The 17992-nt window shown below is 41.2% G+C and overlaps 1 long non-coding RNA gene across 1 annotated transcript; it reads left to right on the top strand.

Moving 5' to 3' along the window:
• Positions 1-3064: 3064 nt before the first annotated feature.
• On the top strand, positions 3065-4266 carry LOC119359502. The gene is made up of 3 exons (XR_005172572.1): positions 3065-3307; positions 3384-3632; positions 4206-4266. It is a non-coding gene; the product is annotated as an uncharacterized LOC119359502 (long non-coding RNA).
• Positions 4267-17992: the final 13726 nt, after the last annotated feature.

Genomic DNA, 17992 nt, shown 5'->3' with positions numbered 1-17992 from the left:
CGATACTCTTCCCTCTCGTTGGTATGCATCACCATGATCTTGCGTGTGCGTAGGATTTTTTTTGAAATTACTATGTTCCCCAAATGTGGCATCCGAGCCAGGTTTATGCGTAGATGTTATAGGCACGAGTAGAACACAAGTGAGTTGTGGGTGATACAAGTCATATTGCTTACCAGCATGTCATACTTTGGTTCGGCGGTATTGTTGGATGAAGCGGCCTGGACCGACATTACGCGTACGCTTACGAGAGACTGGTTCTACCGACGTGCTTTGCACACAGGTGGCTGGCGGGTGTCAGTTTCTCCAACTTTAGTTGAACCGAGTGTGGCTACGCCCGATCCTTGTGAAGGTTAAAACATCACTAACTTGACAAACTATCATTGTGGTTTTGATGCGTAGGTAAGAACGGTTCTTGCTCAGCCCGTAGCAGCCACGTAAAACTTGCAACAACAAAGTAGAGGACGTCTAACTTGTTTTTGCAGGGCATGTTGTGATGTGATATGGTCAAGATGTGATGAGATATAAATTGTTGTATGAGATGATCATGTTTTGTTAAAGTTATCAGCAACTGGCAGAAGCCTTATGATACCCACAAGTATAGGGGATCACAACAATTTTCGAGGGTAGAGTATTCAACCCAAATTTATTGATTCGACACAAGGGGAGCCAAAGAATATTCTCAAGTATTAGCAGCTGAGTTGTCAATTCAACCACACTTGGAAACTTAATATCTGCAGCAAAGTGTTTAGTAGCAAAGTAATATGATAGTAGTGGTAACGGTGGTAAAAGGTAACGGTAGCAAAAGTAATTTTTTTGGTGTTTTATAATGATTGTAGCAATAGCAATGGAAAATTAAATAAGCGAAGAACAATATATGGAAAGCCCGTAGGCAATGGATCGGTGATGAAGAATTATGCCGGATGCGGTTCATCATGTAACAGTCATAACCTAGGGTGACACAGAACTAGCTCCAATTCATCAATGTAATGTAGGCATGTATTCCGAATATAGTCATACATGCTTATGGAAAAGAACTTGCATGACATCTTTTGTCCTGCCCTCCCATGGCAGCGGGGTCCTATTGGAAACTAAGGGATATTAAGGCCTCCTTTTAATAGAGTACCAGACCAAATCATTAACACATAGTGAATACATGAACTCCTCAAACTACGGTCATCACCGGGAGTGGTCCCGATTATTGTCACTTCGGGGTTGCCGGATCATAACACATAATAGGTGACTATAGACTTGCAAGATAGGATCAAGAACTCTCATATATTGATGAAAACATAATAGGTTCAGATCTGAAATCATGGCACTCGGGTCCTAGTGACAAGCATTAATCATAGCAAAGTCATAGCAACATCAATCTCAGAACATAGTGGATACTAGGGATCAAACCCTAACAAAACTAACTCGATTACATGATAAATCTCATCCAACCCATCACCGTCCAGCAAGCCTACGATGGAATTACTCACGCACGGCGGTTAGCATCATGAAATTGGTGATGGAGGATGGTTGATGATGACGATGGCGACGGATTCCCCTCTTTGGAGCCCCGAACGGACTCCAGATCAGCCCTCCCGAGAGAGTTCAGGGCTTGGTGGTGGCTCCGTATCGTAAAACGCGATGAATCCTTCTCTCTGGTTTTTTCTCCCAAAAAGTGAATATATGGAGTCAAGGTTGAGGTCGGTGGAGCGTCAGGGGGCCCACGAGGCAGGGGGGCATGCCCAGGGGGTAGGGGGCGCCCCCACCCTCATGGACAGGTGGAGGCCCCCCTGACGTGGATCTTCCTTCCAGTATTTTTTATATATTCCAAGATAATTCTCAGTTGATTTTCAGTTCACTCCGAAAACTTCTATTTCTGCACAAAAATAACACCATGGCAATTCTGCTGAAAACAGCGTCAGTCCGGGTTAGTTCCATTCGAATCATGCAAGTTAGAGTCCAAAACAAGGGCAAAAGTGTCTGGAAAAATAGATACGATGGAGACGTATCAACTCCCCCAAGCTTAAATCTTTGCTTGTCCTCAAGCAATTCAGTTGATAAACTGAAAGTGATAAAGAAAAACTTTTATAATCTCTATTTGCTCTTGTTGTAAATATGTAAAGCCAGCATTCAAGTTTTCATCAAAGATTATGAACTAACCATATTCACAATAACATTTAGGTCTCATGTTTACTCATATCAATGGCATAATCAACTAGCGAGCAATAATAATAAATCTCGGATGACAACACTTTCTCAAAACAATCATGATATGATATAATAAGATGGTATCTCGCTAGCCCTTTCTGAGACCACAAAATATAAATGCGGAATGACAGCGGTGCTCTCCAAATGGATGCAAACTGTAAATCATGGTAAAAGATATCCAGTCAAGTCATACTCAATGTAAACTAACTGTAATGGATGCAAATGACAGCGGTGCTCTCCAAATGGTGCTTTTTAATAAGAGGATATGTAACATCCCAAATTTTTAAAATTTGGAATGTTAATAGGATCATTCTTTTCATCATGATTTCTATGCTTATTTAAATTTTCTGAATATTCAAAGTGTTTCTCAACTCAAGGCAATATATTTGGAGTGGACATAATATGACTTCTCCCCTATTAGAAAATGCTAAGAGTATATTCTGGTGTCCACCTAAATTATCTTTGGCGTTGTAGTAACTCAAAATTATTTTATAGTTGTTATCATACTCTTTATATGCGTGTATTGCAAAATATTCTTTCTAGTGTATTTGTGTTTTAAAAATGTTCACTATTTTGTAAAGTAGCATTAATGTCTTACTATGTGTTCTGGTAATTTTATTTTGTTTTGTTTTAGATTCGTTTAGCCATATTATTACTTCTATAGCAGAGGTTTAAAAAAAAAGATAAACCGCACACGCGTGCACAGTGTCGTCGTGCAGCACAGCTGCAGCCCAGCTCCTTTTCCTCGCCCGTGTGCGCAGCCCAGCAGGCAGGCCAGCCCATTTCCCGCACAGCCGCAGCCCACCCCGCAGTTCACGTTTTGTTTTTCTTTTCTTCTCTCTCTCCCGTTGACAGGGATGGCCCACTTCTCATCTCTCTCCTCTGCCCATGTTCTTCCTGGAGACTCCTCCCGATCCAAATCCCCATCGTTTCCGATCGATCTACTGTCCCTCGCCCAGTCTTGACTCCGTATAAATAGTCCCCTTACTCTCCTCTGCCGATTTTTGGCAAAATCCCTCTCTCTCGTGCCTGTTTCACCTCGCCCGGATCTCGCCGGAGTCCACCACCGCAGGAGCACCTCCACCACTCGATTTCATCGCAACAGAAGGTTCCTAGCTTCTCCTTCTGCCCCTATTCTCTTACCCATGGTCTCGTCTCTCTCCCTCACCTATTAGTTCTCGCAGGGAAGCACCCACCCGAGTGCTTCGACCTCCGCCCCGACGAACATCGCCGTCGCCGCTCTAGCCGAACCTCACCTACGTTAGCAGAAGGCCCGGTCATCCCGGAGGATGTTTTGGAGTTCGACATGTCCCTCCTCGCTTCGTCCTATTCTCCCCGAGCTCGGGAGGCCTCTCCAGCAACGCCAGCTTCAAATCTGAGCCGTGCCGCCGCCGTCTCGTTCAATTCCGGCCGGCATACTCTGTTCCTCTCTGGTGAGTCATCCCATCCGTCCGATCTCCCTCCGACAGTCTGGATTAGATCAGTGCTGTTTTTTCCTATAAATCGGTATGCACTATTTAGTGGACGTTCGTCAGTTAGCCACAGAAGCAAACAACCTCCAGCCAGTCATCATGCGACACGTGGCACGTCCACGGCAGCCGCGGCAGTTCTTCCCAGAACGCTATTATGGCATAATTTTTCTTTGCAGATTCCATATCAAATTTTCATTTAGGTTTATCTTGACATCCGGAACTCCAAATTCATCGATTCTTTTTCCTGTGTACTCGTAGAGACCGGGAGAATACCGCAGAACCAAAATTTCACATTGTTGAACTATTCAAATATGATGTTTAAATTTGAATTCAAACTTCTGGAGGCCATATCTTTTAAACCATTGATCCAATTCAGTTGATTCTTTTTGCATTGTGATCCTGCCAGCATGTACATGATATATACCTACTGATAAGTTCTGTTATTTAAGTTTTTATTTGAATTTGTTTCTATTTACTTTATTGTGGTGTTATGGGAGTATGGTTTATTTATCGGTGCCTTCGTTAATCGTATAGATTGTCCGGAGTGTGAAGCGGATCAGAATTGAGCGTTAGAGTACTTCAACAGCGTTCAAGGCAAGTTGCACTTTTGATTTTGCTCATCCTATATTCTGCTATGCATGTGTGGTTTTTATGCTATGACATGTGCTTGGTTTGATATGTATGTTCTCTATGGTCATATTCTGATATTGATTGTATTTTTTTATGGTGTGATCAACTTGCTATGGTGGACATGGGCATGTGTCGAGTGATCCATGAAAGTGGTGAGTGTTTATAGCCGTAGGCTTGGGATTATTAACCAGGTGAATGCGTCACTGGCAGAGCGCTCTATTGTCCCTAGAGAATGCGTCATTGACAGAGCGCACTTGAGGTGAGGTATAGTTTTCGGAACATAAATCAGGTGAATGCGTCCTTGGCAGAGCGCTCTATTGTTCCTAGAGAATGCGCCACTGACAGAGCGCACTTGAGACATACTTCTGAAGTTATTGTCATGTTTATTTAGAATCTTTGGGTTATCTTGGGCGAGTAAACTAGAGACGGTTGTGAGTTCAGGTAGTGGAGGTAGGTGAAGACATTCTTCTCCAAACTAACTTGTGTGTTTTGTTTGTCATACATTGCTTTGTGGATGTAGGTTTGCTATATCATTTTGTGTGATTTGCCAATACATTCAATGTATTGACCCTTTGTGGCTACAACTTATCATGTTGCAGGATTTTCAGATGATCAGTGAGATGCACTAGGGTCGCGAGCCTTCACTCGACATGTTCTCTAGTGGGCATTGATGGACTCGTCGTTTATTATGCTACCTTTTCGTTGATATTATTGAATAAAGTTAGCTATGTGCTACTTAGTTTGTAATACTTTATGAATTCTGGATCATACGTTGTAGTAAATGATGCACTTGTTATTTGGTATTCATATGTACTGTGTGTGCTAGCGAGTCGATCCAGGGACTAGCACAGTGAGCACAGAGACATCGAATCTTATCAGATTTGGATCGTTATAGATGGTATCAGAGCAATGTGTTGACTGCAGGTCGTGACCCTAGAAAATGGATTAGAAAAGCCATAGGAGTGAAAAACTTGTTTTACAACTTGTTGTCTACTTGTTAGATCATACTCTTGTACTCATATCTTTACTTTTCAAATATGTATGACCCCTGGTATTATTATTAGTGTCATTTAAGGAGTTTTAGTTGACAGACCACCATTACTAAGTTGTGCCTGATAAACGATTTGCGGTAGTATGATGAGATCATATCTCTTGTGGATATGACCTTACCTGTAGGTTTTGCTTGTGTTGTGTGGTATGTCATATGTTTGGTTGGTCATTGCTTTCCGTGTTGTCATATTTCGTGGATTCTTTGTATTATGCAATTGGGTGCTTTGATTGATCATATGTGCTCTTTTGATGTGATTACTTTAGGATAGTTTTGGTGACTTGTGTGAATTGTTTGATTTGGGAGTTTTGTTGCTAGCATGATGCATATGGGTAGTGTTTTTCCTTTAGGTCTTTATTCTATATATATATATATCCTAATATATGCTGCAACCAAGTGATGACTTCAAGCTTTACCACATGCACCAAGATCTGACAAGAAGCAAGCACAATCTTGCTGAAGGAAGAACCCTAGAGGAAGCTATAATTCTTTAGTAGATGTTTTATATTAGTTGACGCTAACTTGAGAGTTGACAGGAACGATAGCTGATTTGTTTGGCATGCAGAACAAATTGACTTATCCAAACCTGGTTCGTGAACAAGAGAAGTTTCTGCAATACTTGTGAGGATGCCCGTGTGTTAGAATGCGAGATTTTCTAAACCATATACAAAGTAATGATTTGGGTGCGGAATGGATTGATCACCATGCCGACTTACTCTTATTATTCGCTTTTGCTATGTGGAATGGTAAATCTAGAGTGACATACCTATAGCAGAGAGACCTCGTTATTAAGCCTTCAACCTTAGAATGGTGTGACGTTGATCCCTGTAGAAGGCACCTGTTGCCAATAGTAGGTTATATGGTGAGAATAAACCAATACTCTTTTCTGCAGGAACCATTCTTGATGACCACCATGAGAGTATCGATATTTGTTTAGTATTGGCGCAAGACCTATGAGCCATGAAGTTTTAGTTTATGGAAGACTGCTCTTTTGATAAGGGATTCAGAATTTCAAAGGAGTGTAAGACATATGTGTGGAGGATTTCCTCGAAGGAGTAAGAGTTTTGAAGACCGATGACTCATATTCTAAGGGTGGTAGTACTCCACACTCTCGGACGAACAATGGATATTCAAGGAGACCCCCAACCCTCGTCTTTTCTTTCTAGGCTCTTCGAATCTCGAGGACGAGATTCATTTTAAGGGTGGTAGATTTGTAACATCCCAAATTTTTAAAATTTGGAATGTTAATAGGATCATTCTTTTCATCATGATTTCTATGCTTATTTAAATTTTCTGAATATTCAAAGTGTTTTTCAACTCAAGGCAATATATTTGGAGTGGACATAATATGACTTCTCCCCATTAGAAAATGCTAAGAGTATATTCTGGTGTCCACCTAAATTATCTTTGGCATTGTAGTAACTCAAAATTATTTTATAGTTGTCATCATACTCTTTATATGCGTGTATTGCAAAATATTCTTTCTAGTGTATTTGTGTTTTAAAAATGTTCACTATTTTGTAAAGTAGCATTAATGTCTTACTATGTGTTCTGGTAATTTTATTTTGTTTTGTTTTAGATTTGTTTAGCTATATTATTACTTCTGTAGCAGAGGTTTAAAAAAAAGAGAAACCGCACACGTGTGCACAGTGGTGTCGTGCAGCACAGCTGCAGCCCAGCTCCTATTCCTCGCCCACGCGCGCAGCCCAGCAGGCAGGCCAGCCCATTTCCCGCACAGCCGCAGCTCACCCCGCAGTTCACGTTTTGTTTTTCTTTTCTTCTCTCTCTCCCGCTGACAGGGATGGACCGCTTGTCATCTCTCTCCTCTGCCCGTGTTCTTCCTGGAGACTCCTCCCGATCCAAATCCCCATCGTTTCCGATCGATCTACTGTCCCTCACCCAGTCTTGACTCTGTATAAATAGTCCCCTTACTCTCCTATGCCGATTTTTGGCAAAATCCCTCTCTCCCGTGCCCGTTTCACCTCGCTCGGATCTCGCCGGAGTCCGCCACCGCAGGAGCACCTCCGCCACTCGATTTCATCGCCACAGAAGGTTCCTAGCTTCTCCTTCTGCCCCTATTCTCTTACCCATGGTCTCGTATCTCTCCCTCACCTATTAGTTCTCGTAGGAAAGCACCCACCCGAGTGCTTCGACCTCCGCCCCGACGAACACCGCCGTCGCCGCTCCAGCCGAACCTCACCTACGTTAGCAGAAGGCCCGGTCGTCCCGGAGGACATTTTGGAGTTTGATGTGTCCCTCCTCGCCTTGTCCTGTTCTCCCCGAGCTCAGGAGGGCTCTCCAGCGACGCCAGCTTCAAATCCGAGCTGCGCCGCCGCCGTCTCGTTCAATTCCGGCCGGCATACTCTGTTCCTCTCCGGTGAGTCATCCCATCCGTCTGATCTCCCTCCGACGGTCTGGATTAGATTAGTGCTGTTTTTTTCTTCTATAAACCGGTATGCACTATTTAGTGGATGTTCGTCGGTTAGCCACAGCAGCAAACAACCTCCATCCAGTCGTCATGCGACACGTGGCACGTCCACGGCAGCCGCGGCAGTTCTTCCCAGAACGCTATTATGGTATAATTTTTCTTTGCAGATTCCATATCAAATTTTCATTTAGGTTTATCTTGACATCCGGAACTCCAAATTCATCGATTCTTTTTCCTGTGTACTTGTAGAGACCAGGAGAATACCGCAGAACCAAAATTTCACATTGTTGAACTATTCAAATATGAAGTTGTTTAAATTTGAATTCAAACATCCGGAGGCCATATCTTTTAAACCATTGATCCAATTCAGTTGATTCTTTTTGCATTGTGATCCTGCTAGCATGTAGATGATATATACCTACTGATAAGTTCTGTTATTTAAGTTTTTATTTGAATTTGTTGCTGTTTACTTTATTGTGGTGTTATGGGAGTACGATTTATTTATCGGTGCCTTCATTAATCGTATAGATTGTCCGGAGTGTGAAGCGGATCAGAATTGAGCGTTAGAGTACTTCAACAGCGTTCAAGGCAAGTTGCACCTTTTGATTTTGCTCATCCTATATTCTGCTATGCATGTGTGGTTTTTATGCTATGACATGTGCTTGGTTTGATATGTATGTTCTCTATGGTCATATTCTGATATTGATTGTATTTTTTTATGGTGTGATCAACTTGCTATGGTGGACATGGGCATGTGTCGAGTGATCCATGAAAGTGGTGAGTGTTTATAGCCGTAGGCTTGGGATTATTAACCAGGTGAATGCGTCACTGGCAGAGCGCTCTATTGTCCCTAGAGAATGCGTCATTGACAGAGCGCACTTGAGGTGAGGTATAGTTTTCGGAACATAAATCAGGTGAATGCGTCCTTGGCAGAGCGCTCTATTGTTCCTAGAGAATGCGCCACTGACAGAGCGCACTTGAGACATACTTCTGAAGTTATTGTCATGTTTATTTAGAATCTTTGGGTTATCTTGGGCGAGTAAACTAGAGACGGTTGTGAGTTCAGGTAGTGGAGGTAGGTGAAGACATTCTTCTCCAAACTAACTTGTGTGTTTTGTTTGTCATACATTGCTTTGTGGATGTAGGTTTGCTATATCATTTTGTGTGATTTGCCAATACATTCAATGTATTGACCCTTTGTGGCTACAACTTATCATGTTGCAGGATTTTCAGATGATCAGTGAGATGCACTAGGGTTGCGAGCCTTCGCTCGACATGTTCTCTAGTGGGCATTGATGGACTCGTCGTTTATTATGCTACCTTTCAGTTGATATTATTGAATAAAGTTAGCTATGTGCTACTCAGTTTGTAATACTTTATGAATTCTGGATCATACGTTGTAGTAAATGATGCACTTGTTATTTGGTATTCATATGTACTGTGTGTGCTAGCGAGTCAATCCAGGGACTAGCACAATGAGCACAGAGACATCGAATCTTATCAGATTCGGGTCGTTACAGGATGACAACTCAACATAAAAGTAAATAGATAGGCCCTTGCAGAGGGAAACAGGGATTTGTAGAGGTGCCAGAGCTCGGTTTTGAAATAGATATGAATAATATTTTGAGCGGTATACTTTCATTATCAACATAACAACCGAGAGATGGCGATATGTTCCATGCTACACACATTATAGGCGGTTCCCAAACAGAATGGTAAAGTTTATACTCCCCTCCACCAACAAGCATCAATCCATGGCTTGCTCGAAACAACGAGTGCCTCCAACTAACAACTATCTCGGGGGAGTTTTGTTTGCAGTTATTTTGATTTGATTTGCATAAAGCATGGGACTGGGCATCCCGATGACCAGCCATTTTCTCGTGAGTGAGGAGCGGAGTCCACTCCTCTTGAGAATAACCCGCCTAACATGGAAGATACGGAGAGCCCTAGTTGATACGTGAGATACTCGAGCATACAAAACAGAATGTTTATTTGAAGGTTTAGAGTTTGGCACATACAAATTTACTTGGAACGGCGGGTAGATACCGTATATAGGTAGGTATGGTGGACTCATATGAAATAACTTTGGGGTTTATGGAATTGGATGCACAAGCAATATTCCCGCTTAGTACAAGTGAAGGCTAGAAAAAGACTAGGAAGCGACCAGCTAGAGAGTGACAACAGTCATGAACATTCATTAAAATTAATCAACACCGAATGCAAGCATGAGTAGGATATAATGCACCATGAACATAAATATCGTAGAGGCTATGTTGATTTTGTTTCAACTACATGTGTGAACATGTGCCAAGTCAAGCCACTCGAATCGTTCAAAAGAGGATACCACCCTATCATATCACATCACAACCATTTTAATAGCATGTTGGCACGCAAGGTAAACCATTATAAGCTCCTAGCTAATTAAGCATGGCATAATCAACTATAATATCTAATTGTCATTGCAAACATGTTTATTCATAATAGGCTGAATCAGGAACGATGAACTAATCATATTTACAAAAACAAGAGAGGTCGAGTTCATACCAGCTTTTCTCATCTCAATAAGTTCATCATATAATCATCATTATTGCCTTTCACTTGCACGAACGAATAGTGTGGATAATAATAATAATAGTGCACGTGCATTGGACTAAGCTGGAATCTGCAAGCATTCAATTTAAGAGAGAAGACAAGGTAATATGGGCTCTTTGTTAGATCAACAATAATGCATATGAGAGCCACTCAATCATTTTAATCATGGTCTTTTCCTCTCGAGCCCCAAAGAACAAGAAAAGAAATAAAACTATTTACACGGGAAAGCTCCCAACAAGCAAAAGAAGAACGAAAAATATTTTGGGTTTTCTTTTTAATTACTACTACAAGCATGGAAAGTAAGATAATTAAAAGTTACAACTAATTTTTTTGTTTTTCTGAAGGTTTATTAAACACACAAGAAGGAAGCATAAAAAGTAAAATAAACTAGCATGGATGATACAATGGAAAAGTATGAGCACCGACAACTAGCATGAGTGTGTGAACATGAATGTAATGTCGGTGAGAAATACGTACTTCCCCAAGCTTAGGTTGTTGGCCTAAGTTGGTCTATGGCCATGGCTGCCTGGCGGATATCCAAAGTAATAGTTGGGGTCGTACTGTGAAGAAGCCTCAGATTGCCACTGGTTGGCAATCACCTCCGGATCCCACTTGTAATCAGACTGTCGTGGAGGATCAAATTGTGGTTCCGGCTCTGGCTCTATAGCTGATGTAGGGTTCCGATAGGCGTGAATGGCCTCCAACGGAACAAGGTACTTGCGTGTAGATAAATCAAACAAGGAAGGAGCAGTCAAGGTAATAGTTTCAGGATGATTTTTACCAAATATTAATTTGTACTTAAGCTCCTTTTCACTATTCTTAACAATAAAATCATGTGCTACATACTCTTATAATCTAGATAAACAGGAGGCGGCAACTTCTCTTCCTTCTCATAATGCCTAATAGGTATGTTAAAGTGTGCAGCGAGGCGCGAGGCGAAGATGCCTCCAAGGACGGGGCCCTTAGTATGGTTAAGATTTAACCACTTTGCAATAATAGCGCCCATACTAAATGTGTCATCACGGAACAAGGCATGGCACAAAATAACAATATCAAGGGCAGTCAGGTTTCCACAGTTTCCGCGCCCAATTAAGCATCTACTAGCAAATATAACAAAGTAACATAGAACAGGAAAGTGTATGCTAGTAATTGGTGCGTTGGAAACCTTCCTCGTTTCCCCTACAACAATGGTATCAATAAACCCATCCACATCGTCATGATGTGGTTCCTCTACACGGACCTCAAAAGGGATCAAACAAATCCGACAAAAGTCACGAAGTGACATCTCTTTATGCTCATCATATAAATAAAATTCCACCGAAGGTGGTGAGCTCCTAGCATGGAAATGAAAGTTTTGCACAAAGATATTGGTGAGTAAGAGATACTGTTCGCGTTGGTCGTGGAGGAAGGCAGTGAGACCTGCATTCTCAGCCAATTCATAGAAATCATCATAAATCCTGGCTGCTCTCAAGAAATTATCACAAGGTCATTCACACGGCCGAACTTCCGCGGTGCGAGGGAGATTATATTTGGGCCTCTTATCCTACTCACTTTGCTTATCCATCGAGCTTCGGCTCGATGAGCCCCTCAAAAATCTCTTCATCTTTTTCTGAAAATTTCTGAAATTTTTAGTAACTTCAAAATAAAAGTGAACCAGACTCAACAAAATTGATAACAACTAGCAAGTGCCTAGAGGATATATCATGCATTAAAACTACTTTTGACCATATAAATTTGACATGCAAGCTCAAGAACGGGGTCACCTAAGCAACAAAAATATGCAATGAATAAAGCACTAGAACAAAAACTAATTGGACCATTGGAGGAGCCACATACCAAGGAACAATCCCCCAAAGCAGTTTTTTGAATGGAGCTTTGAGCAAGGAGATCGAAAATGGCAGCAAAATGAGCTTGGACTCGGGTTTGAGCTGGCTAGTGATGTTTTTGGGAGGAAGAAAGAGTGTGTGGTAGCTGGAATAAGTGGAGGGGAGCCACCGCGGGCCCACGAGGTAGGGGGCGCGCCCAGGGGGGTAGGGCGTGCCCTGGACCCTCGTGGCCAGGTGCTTTCTCCCCCTGTTGTGTTCTCAGTGCCAGATATCCTCAAATATTCTAGAAAAAATCATATTTAATTTTCAGGGCATTTGGAGAACTTTTATTTTGGGGAATTTTTTATTGCATGGATAATTCAGATAACAGACAGAAATTACTATTTTTGCTTTATTTAATATAAATAACAGAAAGTAAAAAGAGGGTACAGAGAGTTGTGTTTTCTAAATTCATCCATCTCATGCTTATCAAAAGGAATCCACTAACAAGGTTGATCAGGTCTTGTTAACAAACTCATTCCGAATAACATGGAACCGGAGAATTTTCGAATAACACTAGGTTACATCAACAGGGATATGCATGTCCCCAACAATAAGAATATCATATTTTTTCTTGACAGTAGGAAGATGAAATTCGAAACCTCCAAAAATAATCGATGGAATTTTTCCAATAGAGTTTATACTATGAACTTGAGGTTGTTTCCTCGGAAAGTGTACTGTATGCTCATTGCCATTAACATGAAAAGTGACATTGCTTTTGGTGCAATCAATAACAGCCCCTGCAGCATTCAAAAAGGGTCTTCCAAGAATAATAGACATACTATTGTCCTCTGGAATATCAAGAATAACAAAGTCCGTTAAGATAGTAACTTTTGCAACCACAACAGGCACATCCTCACAAATACCGACCGGTATAGCAGTTGATTTATCAGCCATTTGCAAAGATATTTCAGCAGGTGTCTACTTATTCAAATCAAGTCTACGATATAAAGAGAGAGTCATAACACTAACACCGGCTCCAAGATCACATAAAGCAGCTTTAACATAGTTTCTTTTAATGGAGCATGGTATAGTGGGTACCCCTGGATCTCTAAGTTTCTTTGGTATTCCACCCTTAAAAGTATAATTAGCAAGCATGGTGGAAATTTTAGCTTTCGGTATCTTTCTCTTATTTGTAAAAATTTCCTTCATATACTTAGCATAAGGGTTCATTTTGAGCATATCAGTCAAACACATACGCAAAAAGATAGGTCTAATCATTTCAGCAAAGCGCACAAAATCCTCATCATCCTTTTTCTTGGATGGTTTAGGAGGAAAAGGCATGGGCTTCTGAACCCATGGTTCTCTTTCTTTACCGTGCTTCCTAGCAACAAAGTCTCTCTTATCATAATGATGATTCTTTGATTGTGGGTTGTCAAGATCAACAGCAGGTTCAATCTCTACATCATTGTCATTACTAGGTTGATCATCAATATGAACATCATCATTAACATTATCACTAGGTTCATGCTCATTACCAGATTGTGTTTCAGCATCAGAAATAGAAATATCATTGGGATTCTCAGGTGTGTCAATAACAGGTTCACTAGAAGCATGCAAAGTCCTATCATTTTTCTTTTTCTTCCTTTTAGAAGGACTAGGTGCATCAATATTATTTCTCTGAGAATCTTGCTCAATTGTCTTAGGATGGCCTTCAGGATACAAAGGTTCCTGAGTCATTTTACCACCTATAGTCATAAGTCTAACAACATTATCATTTTTCTTACTATTTAATTCATTGAGCAAATCATTCTGAGCTTTAAGTACTTGTTCTACTTGAGTGGTAACCATAGAAGCATGTTTACTAATAAGTTTAAGTTCACCTTTAACATTAGCCAAATAATCACCCAAGTGTTCAAGCATATCAGCATTGTGTTTCAATTGTCTACCAACATAACCATTGAAGTTTTCTTATTTAACCATAAAGTCATCAAACTCATCCAAGCATGGGCTAGCAAACTTAGTAAATGGGATTTCAGCTTTATCATATCTATAGAGAGAATTTACCTTTACTAACTGTGTCGGGTTATCAAGACCATGTACTTCTTCAACAGGCGGCAAATTAATACCATGTATTTCTTCAATAAGGGGTAAATTCTTAACATCTTCAGCTTTAATGCCTTTTTCTTTCATAGAGTTCTTTGCCTCTTGCATATCTTCAGGATTGAGAAATAGAATACCCCTTTTCTTCGGAGTTGGCTCAGGAGTTGGCTCAGGAAGTGTCCAATTACTTTCATTGGTCAACATATTATTCAATAGAATTTCAGCTTCATCTGGTGTTCTTTCCTTGAAAATACAACCAGCACAACTATCCAAGTGGTCTCTGGAAGCATTGGTTAGTCCATTATAAAAGATATCAAGTATTTCATTCTCTTCAGAGGATGATCAGGAAAAGCATTAAGTAATTGGAGAAGCCTCCTCCAAGCTTGTGGGAGACTCTCTTCTTCAATTTGCACAAAATTATATATTTCCCTTAAAGCAGCTTGTTTCTTACAAGCAGGGAAATGGCCTTCATGATTCCAGGACCTTGAATTTTACCAGTCAATGGGTGGTGGTTTATCGCTCATTCAACTGACGGTGGTTATTTGATGCTCATTCGCACGTACCGAATTGACCAAACCATTTCATAAAACCACATGCAGTACAATGCCTGGGGCATTCGTGACTGTGATGGCTATGGCTGCTTCGTGCTCGAGAAAGATCCCACCTCTGTTGGGCCAGGCGTATTCAACTAGAGGCGTGTTTACAGCCTTGGCAACCACTCCATGTTCCTCGGCCTCAATTATTCGATCATCCAACCAATCATCGATCATATCACCAGTGATGATTACCGTGCTATGCAACTTCCATTTGCCAGGGGAACTGTATTTCCACATCGTTCCATGGGTTTCATGAATCACCATATCCAGAGATTCATCGACACAGCTTGTTGCCAGATAATCTTCAGTGTGTGAAAGGCATCAAGCTTCCATGCGATGAATGGCTTTTGCAAACCTGACATGCGGCGATGTGGTGCATGCCAACAGAAAATATGCACAACTTCATTCGTACTGATATCTAGACTGAGCCATGTATCTTGCTGTTGTAGCATGACCCTCTTTTGTTGGATATTATGTACTGTTGTTAGTTTAAAGGATAGATACCTTTATGGGATCAAGTGCATCCTAAGTCACCTGCATAGGATGTACTGATAATGATGATGGAGATGCCATGCAGAAGCCATATATCAGTTAGGCTTCAAGTGCGTACTTGTTGGTGAAAGTGTTGTCCAATGGGAATTATATTTTGTATTACTCATGTAGCCTACAAAGTCTATCGCACGGCCTTGTAACTTCTTACTCCATTTCTAAATTTGTACTAGCCCTCTATACCGTATGTTGCGCTACTCATACTACTACCTCCCTCTTGGTTTATTGGTCCCCTTCGTAATTTGTGTCAAATTTTGACCATAAATTTAACTAACTAAATGTTAATGCATGTCACAAAAATTATATCATTTGATTCATATTTGAACATAGTCTCCAATGGTATAATTTTCGGTGACATGCATTGACATTTTGTTAGTTAAACCTATGGTTAAAATGTGACACTCAATACGACTAGTAAGTAGTACAGTAGTAGTACTATTATACGTCGGTCAAATTATTCATCGTGTCCTCACATTGAATTGACGTGACAACACGCTGCACATGAGGTGACATAAGAGTCCCGGCGGCGTGTTCGGGTATTGCGGACTTCATATTTGGAGTACCACTTATCTATCAAAATCTTTCATCATTCAGTTAAAATAGTGGATTGATCATACATTGAGTACCATATAACTGGAATTAACCGTGCAAGTCCAAGATGGATTAGCCGGTACTGCCGGCTAGCATCAAGTTTGATCCCACGGACCAGGAGCTGATCGAGCACCTTGAGGCCAAAGTGAGTGCTAACAGCGCGAGATCTCACCCTCTCATCGATTTGTTCATACCAACCATCGACAGCGAGCATGGCATATGCTACACTGATGACCCACAAGTATAGGGTACCTATCGTAGTCCTTTCGATAAGTAAGAGTGTCGAACCCAACGAGGAGCAGAAGGAAATGATAAGCGGTTTTCAGCAAGGTATTCTCTGCAGGTACTGAAATAAGTGGTAACAGATAGTTTTGTGACAAGATAAATTGTAACGAGCAACAAGTAACAAAAGTAAATAAAGTGCAGCAAGGTGGCCCAATCCTTTTTTTAGCAAAGGACAAGCTGGAACAAACTCTTATATAAGGAAAAGCGCTCCCGAGGACACATGGGAATATCGTCAAGCTAGTTTTTCATCACGTTCATATGATTCGCGTTCGATACTTTGATAATTTGATACGTGGGTGGACCGGTGCTTGGGTGTTATCTTACTTGAAAAAGCATCCCACTTATGATTAACCTCTATTGCAAGCATCCGCAACTACAACAAAAGTATTAAGGTAAACCTAACCATAGCATGAAATATGTAGATCCAAATCAGCCCCTTACGAAGCAACGCATAAACTAGGGTTTAAGCTTCTGTCACTCTAGCAACCCATCGTCTACTTATTACTTCCCAATGCCTTCCTCTAGGCCCAAATAATGGAGAAGTGTTAGGTAGTCGACGTTCACATAACACCACTAGAGGCTAGACAACATACATCTTATCAAAATATCAAACGAATACCAAATTCACATGACTACTAATAGCAAGACTTCTCCCTTGTCCTCAGGAAAAAACGTAATTACTCACAAAGCATATTCATGTTCATAATCAGAGGGGTAATAATATGCATATAGGATCTGAACATATGATCTTCCACCAAATAAACCAACTAGCATCAACTATAAGGAGTAATCAACACTACTAGCAACCTACTAGCACCAATCCCGGACTTTGAGACAAGAATTGGATACAAGAGATGAACTAGGGTTTGGAGATGAGATGGTGCTAGTGAAGATGTTGATGGAGATTGCCCTCTCCCGATGAGAGGAGCGTTGGTGATGATGATGGTGATGATTTCCCTCTCCCGGAGGGAAGTATCCCTGGCAGAACAGCTCTGCCGGAGCTCTAGATTGGTTTCGCCAAGGTTCCGCCTCGTGGCGGCGGAGTCTCGTCCCCAAAAGTTCCTCCCTATTTTTTCTCATCGAAAGACTTCATATAGGAGAAGATGGACGTCGAAGAGCCACCAGGGGGCCCATGAGGTAGGGGCGCGCCCTAGGGGGGCGCCCCCCACCCTCGTGAGCAGGGTGTGGTCCCCCTGGCCTTCATCTTTGGCGAGGATTTTTCTTTATTTATTTTAAGATGTTCCGTGGAGTTTCAGGACTTTTTGGAGTTGCGCAGAATAGGTCTCTAATATTTGCTCCTTTTCCAGCCCAGAATTCCAGCTGCCGGCATTCTCCCTCCTTATGTAAACCTTGTAAAATAAGAGAGAATAGCCATAAGTATTGTGACATAAAGTGAAATAACAGCCCATAATGCAATAAATATCGATATAAAAGCATGATGCAAAATGGACGTATCAACTCCCCCAAGCTTAGACCTCACTTGTCCTCAAGCGAAAAGCCGATAACAATAAATATGTCCTTATGTTTAGAGGTAGAGGCGTCGATAAAAATAAAATACGGACATGAAGGCATCATGATTATTCTCATAACAGCAACATATATAGATTTTGTCATATGATTACTTATGTTCAAGTGATGATGTACTCACAACACAAAAGTATAAATCATAAACCTTATTGGGCTCCGATAAACTA

Source organism: Triticum dicoccoides, chromosome 2A (genome assembly GCF_002162155.2).
Source record: "Triticum dicoccoides isolate Atlit2015 ecotype Zavitan chromosome 2A, WEW_v2.0, whole genome shotgun sequence".
NCBI lineage: Eukaryota > Viridiplantae > Streptophyta > Magnoliopsida > Poales > Poaceae > Triticum > Triticum dicoccoides.
The sequence above is the reverse complement of the archived record's forward strand: the minus strand, read 5'-3'. Positions and strand labels throughout refer to the sequence as shown.